Source organism: Oncorhynchus masou, chromosome 30 (genome assembly GCF_036934945.1).
Source record: "Oncorhynchus masou masou isolate Uvic2021 chromosome 30, UVic_Omas_1.1, whole genome shotgun sequence".
Taxonomy (NCBI): Eukaryota; Metazoa; Chordata; class Actinopteri; order Salmoniformes; family Salmonidae; genus Oncorhynchus; species Oncorhynchus masou.
In genome coordinates, this window is record NC_088241.1 from 10,587,726 (window position 1) to 10,597,288 (window position 9,563).

Sequence of the window (9,563 nt, forward strand, 5' to 3'; positions counted from 1 at the left end):
ACAAGGCTAATCTGAAAACAAGACTCCCTAAAATGTATCAGCATATCGATTGCACCACCAGGGCTGGCAAAACCTTGGATCACTGTTATTCTAACTTCCGCGACGCATATAAGGCCCTGCCCCGCCCCCCTTTCGGAAAAGCTGATCACGACTCCATTTTGCTGATCCCTGCCTACAGACAGAAACTAAAACAAGAAGCTCCCACGCTGAGGTCTGTCCAACGCTGGTCCGACCAAGCTGATTCCACACTCCAAGACTGCTTCCATCACGTGGACTGGGACATGTTTCGTATTGCGTCAGGCAACAACATTGACGAATACGCTGATTCGGTGTGCGAGTTCATTAGAACGTGCGTTGAAGATGTCGTTCCCATAGCAACGATTAAAACATTCCCTAACCAGAAACCGTGGATTGATGGCAGCATTCGCGTGAAACTGAAAGCGCGAACCACTGCTTTTAATCAGAGCAAGGTGACTGGTAACATGACCGAATACAAACAGTGCAGCTATTCCCTCCGTAAGGCTATCAAACAAGCTAAGCGTCAGTATAGAGACAAAGTAGAATCTCAATTCAACGGCTCAGACACAAGAGGTATGTGGCAGGGTCTACAGTCAATCACGGACTACAAGAAGAAATCCAGCCCAGTCATGAACCAGGATGTCTTGCTCCCAGGCAGACTAAATAACTTTTTTGCCCGCTTTGAGGACAATACAGTGCCACTGACACGGCCTGCAACGGAAACATGCGGTCTCTCCTTCACTGCAGCCGAGGTGAGTAAAACATTTAAACGTGTTAACCCTCGCAAGGCTGCAGGCCCAGACGGCATCCCCAGCCGCGCCCTCAGAGCATGCGCAGACCAGCTGGCTGGTGTGTTTACGGACATATTCAATCAATCCCTATACCAGTCTGCTGTTCCCACATGCTTCAAGAGGGCCACCATTGTTCCTGTTCCCAAGAAAGCTAAGGTAACTGAGCTAAACGACTACCACCCCGTAGCACTCACTTCCGTCATCATGAAGTGCTTTGAGAGACTAGTCAAGGACCATATCACCTCCACCCTACCTGAAACCCTAGACCCACTCCAATTTGCTTACCGCCCAAATAGGTCCACAGACGACGCAATCTCAACCACACTACACACTGCCCTAACCCATCTGGACAAGAGGAATACCTATGTGAGAATGCTGTTCATCGACTACAGCTCGGCATTTAACACCATAGTACCCTCCAAGCTCGTCATCAAGCTCGAGACCCTGGGTCTCGACCCCGCCCTGTGCAACTGGGTACTGGACTTCCTGACGGGCCGCCCCCAGGTGGTGAGGGTAGGCAACAACATCTCCACCCCGCTGATCCTCAACACTAGGGCCCCACAAGGGTGCGTTCTGAGCCCTCTCCTGTACTCCCTGTTCACCCACGACTGCGCGGCAACGCACGCCTCCAACTCAATCATCAAGTTTGCGGACGACACAACAGTGATAGGCTTGATTACCAACAACGACGAGACGGCCTACAGGGAGGAGGTGAGGGCCCTCGGAGTGTGGTGTCAGGACAATAACCTCACACTCAACGTCAACAAAACTAAGGAGATGATTGTGGACTTCAGGAAACAGCAGAGGGAACACCCCCCCTATCCACATCGATGGAACAGTAGTGGAGAGGGTAGTAAGTTTTAAGTTCCTCGGCATACACATCACAGACAAACTAAATTGGTCCACTCACACAGACAGCATCGTGAAGAAGGCGCAGCAGCGCCTCTTCAACCTCAGGAGGCTGAAGAAATTCGGCTTGTCACCAAAAACACTCACAAACTTCTACAGAAGCACAATCGAGAGCATCCTGGCGGGCTGTATCACCGCCTGGTACGGCAACTGCTCCGCCCACAACCGTAAGGCTCTCCAGAGGGTACAGAGGTCTGCACAACGTATCACCGGGGGCAAACTACCTGCCCTCCAGGACACCTACACCACCCGATGTTACAGGAAGGCCATAAAGATCATCAAGGACAACAACCACCCGAGCCACTGCCTGTTCACCCCGCTATCATCCAGAAGGCGAGGTCAGTACAGGTGCATCAAAGCTGGGACCGAGAGACTGAAAAACAGCTTCTATCTCAAGGCCATCAGACTGTTAAACAGCAACCACTAACATTGAGTGGCTACTGCCAACACACTGACTCAACTCCAGCCACTTCAGTAATGGGAATTGATGGGAAAGGATGTAAAATATCACTAGCCACTTTAAACAATGCTACCTAATATAATGTTTACATACCCCACATTATTCATCTCATATGTATACGTATATACTGTACTCTATCATCTACTGCATCCTTATGTAATACATGTATCACTAGCCACTTTAACTATGCCACTTTGTTTACATACTCATCTCATGTATATACTGTACTCGATACCATCTACTGTATCTTGCCTATGCTGCTCTGCACCATCACTCATTCATATCTTTATGTACATATTCTTTATCCCCTTACACTGTGTATAAGATATTAGTTTTGGAATTGTTAGTTCGATTACTTGTTGGTTATTACTGCATTGTCGGAACTGGAAGCACAAGCATTTCACTACACTCGCATTAACATCTGCTAACCATGTGTATGTGACAAATAAAATTTGATTTGATGATTTGATTTGACAAGGCATAAAAAACCCAAACACAAGCAAACTGTGACATTGTCAAGTATGGTGAAAGGTGTGTTTATCATAATGAAGTAGCAGGGGTCCCTTAAAACTGCACCCATTCTAATTGTAAACAAGGAATACTGCACTGCCACTGAAAGCAAAGCTCAAAATGACATAATACTGTCAAATCACATTAGAAATCAAATTATACATAAATCAAATCATACACAATCAAAGTCCTACATGTGATCGCTACATGTTGTCATGTAGGCCAGGGCAGAGGTAGCTCTACAGCTGGAGATCGAATGGGAATATTGAAACAATGTTGCAAATGTCAAAGAGACAGACAGCAAGGTTTATACAAGTCTCAGATGTTGAAAACTAAATGTTAGTCTAAAATAAATGTGAGATAATGTCTAGATGCTTTTTATAGTGGAGATCAAGTTTATAAATTCACTGGCTGGGTTGATGAGATAGTGGATTGCACAGTCAGATGGAACAGACTGCCATTTTAACATCAGAGATTTAGCTAGTGGTAATTTGTGGAATAGACACTGGCTGGAATGATTACTGGGGTGGAATGAGGTTTTAACCAATCAGCATTCAGGATTAGACCCACCCATTGTATAACCTTTATTATAAACTGAGTGGTTCGATCCCTGAACGCTGATTGTCTAACAGCCATGGTATACCACGGGTAAGACAAAACATTTATTTTTACTGCTCTAATATATACCTCATTATACCACACCCCCTCGTAATCATTGCATGCAATATGCATTTGGAAACCTCAGAAACTATACTTTCATAGCACACCAAAATAGTTTTCTGGGGTCGTATTAGCGCAGTATTCTGCCTTTGTTCAGCAAGAAATATCTTGCTAAAATGCTTCTTATTGTAATTTCTGCTTGGCCTCAGACAAATATTGTGCTTGACTTGCATTTCTCCAGTCGGATGAGAATTCACCAAAGTGTACCTCTGGTATTTTTCTCAGCGTAGCCTACTTTTCTCTGGTACAATGCAAGATTAACTTTTAAAAAAACATTAGGAAATGTAACTGGCTACATTATTTATATGATAAACATTGGAAATATAATGGCCATGAATTGTTTTTGCAAAAAAAAAAAAGACCTTGCCTTTTAATTGAAAGCTCATTTACTTGTGTGGCTTCTAGCCAAATAGCATTGCACTGCTGTTGTCAGCTGATGAAAATTAAGCTATTTTCTGCCAAATGTGTTGCACTCATGTATTTTCTGTGAAGGAAAACTAATTGCACACCCCTGATCACGCTATGATCAAGTGAAACGGTTTAAAATGCAGATTTATTGATGGTCTGCGTTTTGAAAATATAGATTTCTGAACTCTACATGACTCCTGGGAGTCAGGAAGCAGGTGCAGATGGTGAGTTTAATAATAATGAACATGGAGAGTTACAAAACAAAAGCAGCGTGGAGACATTAAAACAGAACCAATACTGCCTGATGACTGAGGTTGGTGAGGGCTATATGTAGGGAGAGTAATCAGGGTGGCGATGAAGTCCAGGTGTGCTTAACGATGGGGAGCAGGTGCGAGCAATGTGGGTTGCCAGGACCGGTGGTTAGTAGACTGGCGACATCTAGCGCAGGAGGGAGTAGGAATGACAGTAGTAACCCCCCCGCCGATGTGCAGCCTCTGCCGCAAGATGACACCGGCCAGGAGGACGGCCCCAAGAGCGAGGAGCGGGCCGAACGACGGCAATGGATGATGTTGGGATGTCCGCCACTGGGCCCCATCAGGACTGTACCCCTCCCACTCCACCAGGTACTGGAGCCGACCCCCACAACATTGGGAGTCATGGAGAGACCTAACAGCATAAGTGGGGGTCCTCGAAGTCCAGGGGAGGGGTATCGCAGGGGATTGCATCAGCCAGGGGACCAGGAACCACCAGCCTGAAGAGGGAAACAAGGGTGGGATCTGGTAGTTGGTGGGGAGTTCTAAATAATAGGTTACCTCATTGACCCTCCTGAGGACCTTGAAGGGCCCCACAAGCCAGGGGCTCAGCTTCCGGCAGGTGGAATGGGAGGTTCCTGATGGAGGGCCAGACGTGATCACCAGGATGGAACACGGGAGCCTCACTGCGGTGGTGGACCGCCTGATCCTTCTGACGGCGGAACCACGCTTCAATTGCAGGGGCCTCTTTTGGCTCGGAGACCAAGGAACCAGGGGCCGGCTGATATCCCAGGATGCACTGGCTGAGAGTCAGCCTGGTGGTGGAGTGACGAAGTGAGTTCTGGGCGTATTTCGCCCAGGGAAGGAACTCGGGCCCACTCTCCCTGCAGGTCCTGGCAGTGACTCCTTAGGAACCTCCCCAGCTGATGTCTTCCAGAAGGCCATAGTGCCAGAAGACCTGCTGGAATAGTGCTTCAGCGACCTGGAGAGCGGTCGGTAGACCAGAGAGGGACATTAAAGTCTATGTACAGATGTGATCAAGGCCACTAAGACACGGGAAGGGGAGGTAGTTTACCTGCTGGAGCATGCCAGGAAATCTGGATTGAGTACATACCGAAAATGAGTTGACACAGTCGGCGACGTCCTGCACCAAGTGGGCGGCCAGTATTTATCTGAGAGGGATTGGATGGTGCGGGTGATACCTGGGTGTACAGCGGCGAAGGATGTGTTCTCAGGTCAACAGCCAATCTCTCACCCCGTGGGGATGTAGATGCGCTCTGGAGGGCAGATGGCAAGAGTGGATTCTCTCTCCAGAGCCTGGCGGATGTCCACATCTACGTTCCAAAACATTGAGCCAACAATACGGGAGGATGGCTTGATAGGCTGGAGAAGACTCGCATGACCCTCTAACGGTGTGAAACCAAAGGGTGCGGGAAAGCAGGTCCTCCAGCATCTTGGTCCCCAGGCGGTGATTCTCATCTTTGACCAGGAGATGATGGGGTTATGTTGTTGGAGCCACGGGAGGCCGAGTATGACTGTGTACGGGTGCGGTTTCCTGGTGCTTGGGTCCCATAGTGCGGGTGAGTGGTGCTGTGACATGATTAATTGTGCCAGTTCACAATGGTCACATATCCAGGGCTTGGACAGGAAAAGGAGAGGAGAGCGTGTATGAGGTTAAGTTCAGGGAGGAGGCGAAGGCCTGGTCGATAAAGTTCCGTGGCACTGGAGTCCACTAGAGCTGTAGAGACAACACTTTGAGGGACAGCCAGCGAAACGGAAACCAGAAAGGGTTTGGCAGAAAACGATGATAATGGCTCACGCCTACCCTGGGAGATGAAAGGTCACGGGGCCACCCCTCTGCTCTAATGGAACCCGAGTTAAGATGCGTCGGACACCACTAAAGCTGGTGCCCCTTCTGGCCGCAATAGGGACAGAGCCCCAGCTGTCTCCAGTGACTCTGCTCTGATGCGGAGAGGTGTGGCCCCTAACTCCATGGGTTCAGGCTCTGTCTCAGGACAGTCAAAGGAGGGAGGTGAGTGGTGAGGTGGACACTCCCAAAGAAGGTTATCCAGACGGATGGCCATCGAGAAGAGTGCGTCCAAAGATATGTTGTCATTCCGGCATTCCAACTCGGTCTGAACCTCTTTGCGCAGTCCACTGAGGAATAGAGTGCGGAGCGCCAGCTCATTCCAGCCGCTGGAGGCTGCCACATTCCGAAGGGTGAAGGCGTACTCCGCAGCAGTCTGGGCACCCTGCTGGTGTTGGAAAAGCCCTCCCTCTCTGCCCTCTGGAGGATGGTCGAAGACTGCCCTCAACAGAGCCATGAATCTCTCATAGGAACCCAGCTCTTCCTCTCCTCTCTCCCAGATGGCCGTAGCCCACTCCAACGCCGTCCGGTCAGCAGGGAAATGACCGTGGCAACCTTGGACATCTCTTTGGTGGGGGCTCCCGTCTGATAGGTAAAATAGAGGGAGCACTGGAGTAGGAAGCCACGGCATTCCGATGGAGTTACGTCATACTTCTCCGGAAGAGACAGTCAGGAATCGCTGGGCGGATGGCTGGGTAGACTGGGGGACTGGCTCACTGTGACGACCCATGGTAGGAGGCCCTCTGTCAAAGGTATGGAGAACCTTGCTGGTGTTGTCCAGGCGGTTGACAATGAGGAGGACCTCCTTCATGGTCGTACCCAGTAGACCCAGCTGGTCGTGGTATTGGTGGAGTAGATGACCCTGTTCCTCGACCGTCTGGAAGATAGTGTAATCATCTGCAGGGAGTCAGGAAGCAGGTGCAGATGGGGAGTTTTATAATAATGAACATGGAGAGTTACAAAACAAGAAACGTTGAGACATGAAAACAGAACCAATACTGCCTGATGACTGGTGGTGAGGCCTATATGAAGCGAGAGTAATCAGGGTGGTGATGAAGTCCAGGTGTGCTTAATGATGGGGAGCAGGTGTGCGCAATGAGGATTGCCAAGTGTGCACAATGTGGGTTGCCAGGACCAGTGGTTAGTAGACAGGCGACGTCGCTGGAGAGGGGAGCAGGAGCAGGAGTAACAGATACACTTACTGTCTGCTGTTTTAACACAGAATCCCACAGAGCTATTTTGCATTGCACATTGACCTGAACTACAAATGGAAATTTGGGAGGAAACAAAAAAACCTTGGCTTGAAGCTGTCCTACACAAAAAAAATCTTGGTGGAAATCTGTCATGAAATCTGTCATGAAATATTGTATATTTTGCAGTCTATTTGTAAAATTTATTTAGGGTGATAATTAAGTTGAGTGTTCAAGGTTTCCAAACCCGTATCAGAATCAAGGATCAGTTGTTTTTAGGTAGAGTGTTTCACGCTTTGATCAGTTCCCCTCAGCTAAATCAAAAGAAAGATTCGATAACTCTAATGCATTGTAGTCAGAAGGGTAAAGCCGAGGATAGGCTCCTTCACACAGAGCTAAATCAGAAGCCAGTGGCCTACGTGTAGTGTCTAAAAATGCATATAATCTTAAAGAGAAAATTAAGCTGGATTGCTAAATGCAAATGCAAATCCATGGAGAACAACTTTTCGATATCTTGTATGTCGTCACCATAGTCCCTATGGCAGGGGTCACAAGCTACATTCAGCCGCGGGGTGATTCTTTCTTGAGTGGATGGTCGGGGGGCTGGAACGTTATTATAAATAATTTGTACACTGCAAATTGACCACACGAAGCTCAAACAATTATAGAATTTGACAAAAACATAATTTAAAATCTTGATTACTTCTTCTTATTCTTTGGTATCATGGAGGTTGTGCATGCTGCCGCCTACTGTGTGGTAGTGTGTGTTCAATCACATTACATTTTGTTTGTGCATGCTGCCGCCTACTGTGTGGTAGTGTGTGTTCAATCACATTACATTTTGTTTGTGCATGCTGCCGCCTACTGTGTGGTAGTGTGTGTTCAATCACATTACATTTTGTTTGTGCATGCTGTCGCCTACTGTGTGGTAGTGTGTGTTCAATCGCATTACATTTTGTTTGTGCATGCTGCCGCCTACTGTGTGGTAGTGTGTGTTCAATCACATTAAATTTTGTTTGTGCATGCTGCTGCCTACTGTGTGGTAGTGTGTGTTCAATCACATTACATTTTGTTTGTGCATGCTGCCGCCTACTGTGTGGTAGTGTGTGTTCAATCACATTGCATTTTGTTTGTGCATGCTGCCGCCTACTGTGTGGTAGTGTGTGTTCAATCACATTACATTTTGTTTGTGCATGCTGCCACCTACTGTGTGGTAGTGTGTGTTCAATCACATTGCATTTTGTTTGTGCATGTTGCCGCCTACTGTGTGGTAGTGTGTGTTCAATCACATTGCATTTTGTTTGTGCATGCTGCCGCCTACTGTGTGGTAGTGTGTGTTCAATCACATTACATTTTGTGTGTGCATGCTGCCGCCTACTGTGTGGTAGTGTGTGTTCAATCACATTGCATTTTGTTTGTGCATGCTGCCGCCTACTGTGTGGTAGTGTGTGTTCAATCACATTACATTTTGTGTGTGCATGCTGCCGCCTACTGTGTGGTAGTGTGTGTTCAATCACATTGCATTTTGTTTGTGCATGTTGCCGCCTACTGTGTGGTAGTGTGTGTTCAATCACATTGCATTTTGTTTGTGCATGCTGCCGCCTACTGTGTGGTAGTGTGTGTTCAATCACATTGCATTTTGTTTGTGCATGCTGCTGCCTACTGTGTGGTAGTGTGTGTTCAATCACATTGCATTTTGTTTGTGCATGTTGCCGCCTACTGTGTGGTAGTGTGTGTTCAATCACATTGCATTTTGTTTGTGCATGCTGCCGCCTACTGTGTGGTAGTGTGTGTTCAATCACATTACATTTTGTGTGTGCATGTTGCCGCCTACTGTGTGGTAGTGTGTGTTCAATCACATTGCATTTTGTTTGTGCATGCTGCCGCCTACTGTGTGGTAGTGTGTGTTCAATCACATTGCATTTTGTTTGTGCATGCTGCTGCCTACTGTGTGGTAATGTGTGTTCAATCACATTACATTTTGTGATGCAAAAATGTAAAAGGAGAGGGAAAAGGAAAGAATTGCACCACCAACTAACCCTCCGCCTACAGTATATACCACTATTTCATAAATACATACAAATCACCACCCCATTCCACTACTTTGACCCTAACTGATCCTACACCAGGCCTATGGCCTGGGGGGACGGGACTCTTTCATTCAACACAACTTGTAACTCTTCTGCAGTAAAACATTGTACACCTGAGTACTTCTCCGCAACTGCCACCACAAAGAAACAATTATGTGATTTACTTTTCATTTCTGAGGTACAACTGATAACCATGGCAATGAATGCTAAGAAGTTAACCTTACTGAAGCACAACCTCGTATCACTCTGTACTGGCCTAGGCCTACTGCTCATCCTTGACCTCTCATCCTCTACGGTCTTCACTGCCTCAGCATATGGCACAATGTGTTCTACTCTGACTTTGGCAATC